This window comes from Patella vulgata, chromosome 6 (genome assembly GCF_932274485.2).
Source record: "Patella vulgata chromosome 6, xgPatVulg1.2, whole genome shotgun sequence".
Taxonomy (NCBI): domain Eukaryota; kingdom Metazoa; phylum Mollusca; class Gastropoda; family Patellidae; genus Patella; species Patella vulgata.
Genome location: NC_065884.2, coordinates 20,558,712 through 20,560,991, shown reverse-complemented (window position 1 = coordinate 20,560,991; position 2,280 = coordinate 20,558,712).

Sequence of the window (2,280 nt, the reverse complement as noted above, 5' to 3'; positions counted from 1 at the left end):
GCAATGGTTCAGCCTATATACTTAAAACTTGTTTAGCAAACCAGTCAAACTTCTTTGTACATCACATGATACAGTTATCGTTTGCCAAAATCAATTGGGGATTGTGGGATATGGTGGTGCATGTTGGGGGTGTGGGTGGATTTCGTGGAGTGGGGTGGGGTAGCCCCTGCCCCTGCCCCCCCCCCCTGGATTTGGGTTGAAGTTACTTTAAATTTCCTGGGTGGTCGGGCCCTTAATACCCGTTATACCAATTATAACATTGGTACAATTATTATATATATTCAAACTGAAATTGCTTTCTTTGTTATTTTGGGGGGTTGGATGGCTGAATGGTTAGCGTGCGCGCGCTGTATCATAAAGTCTGTCATTGAGTCGACTGGCGTGGTTTCGAATCCACGGTTGTACGTGGCAAGGAGTAGGGTCGCCTGTCCAACCTCGTGGGTTTTCTCCGGGTCCTCCGGTTTCCTCCCACTGCTAAAGAACCCTACGCGCAAGCAAATTATGTAAATAAAATTAAACTATATGTTAGTCCCGAAATGACCTAGTTTGTGTCGAGTGGACGTTAAACCCCATTTCTCTCTCTCTCTTTCTTTGTTATTTTATAAAATTTAAACAAATTTATTATTAAATTGGCCGAAATAATGACTACCCGTATGTGGGGCGCCTAAAGTGTCTTTGAAATGGCACCGGCAGCTAGAACAAAGACTAAAATTATGAATGAAAGTATAACATCGATTGAGTATAAAATTTGTTGTCACGCATTAATTTGTACTCTATTACCATATAGAGTAGGGAGTATTATACAAACTCGTTCTATATATTACCAGGCCTAATGTAATATAATTAAACTATTTTGTCGCACAGCATTAATCATATTGTTGGTGTCTCCTTGATTGTGTATGATTTACATTTCAAGGTAATCTTATATTATATGTGCATGCAGTCTTGACGTGTATCCTTCCCGTCAGTCTAAAGTCCCGCGCTGCGCCACCATCATACGCAAATTACGCCGTCTGTGTACAATAAGCTCCGATTGAGAACAGACAACACAGATCCTATTTCTTTTCGTTTTTTATTGTTCAAAATTTCATTTTACTTGTCTTTACTACACTAGGTTCTGGTAGAGTTGTTATAATTATATAACCCGTGTTCTGATTGATGTGAGGGATTAGCCAATGAAACGGTCTGTTGCAGCGAGTTCTTGGCGTGCGATGCAAGGACCTGTGCGTATCCTACTAGACACATCAACGCCGATTGGTTAATCAAATGTCTGGCGTCATAGGGTCAAAAGTTACTCGTATTACCCCTGACGCGACCTCCCACTACAACTGGTCAAATCTTCATGTAGTAGTAGAGGTCATCGATTGTATTAAAAAACGAAACGAAATATCTGTATTTTAATCAGATTGTGAACATCATCAAGGGAATGTATGATCATATTTTGAACTTCATGACGGGGCTTTTGAATCTACGAATCAGACACCAGGACATCCTGGTTGCTATAGCTTCAATCATAAAAAGCTGTGGTACAAAGCATATTTTGTATAATATATTTTCACAGATAGTGATTGTCAATTGTTTACGGCTAGCCATAATATTAATGTTCTCCCCATGTCCACAGCCTTAACAAAAACCATTATAACGTGAATCGATTCTTTAGAATATGATATTCCCCGCTGGGTAACAGATAAGGTTGTATAAAATGGCAAATTATTTGACAAAGCAGGAACGCAGCTATAGTTATGAGATTAACAGTACCGGTACCGTAACCACTTACTTTTTTCAGAATTTCAGTAACCGCCTTTGTATGTCTGTGGTTGATATTGATATGTTTATTAATTCCATAATACCTCCGGTGTTATAGCAGGTATAGATCAGGGATCAGGATATACGCTTACCGCTTTCTAAACAGATGATACTTTTCAAATGAGAATGTATCTATTTGAAAGATTCTATTCCTATTGCTTTATTGTGTCAGGTTCTCACTGTCGTGCGATGCGTTACGACCGGATTGTCCCTATCGAGTCTACGATCTGCTACGTGCAGATACGTTCGGATGCGTTTCGATACGATCAACACGATTGGCACGATTGACCTCATTTTATTTTTAAACCTGATAGGATCACCACGATTACTTCACGATTAAAACCACGATTTCAATCGTAGCGCGAATCGTGGTAGCGCCGTGGGAATATAGCATAACCTCGTGTTCAATCCAATTCAGTATATTGAATGAAATATTTTTTCAACCAACCTCGTGAATTTTTCACACTGCTAAAT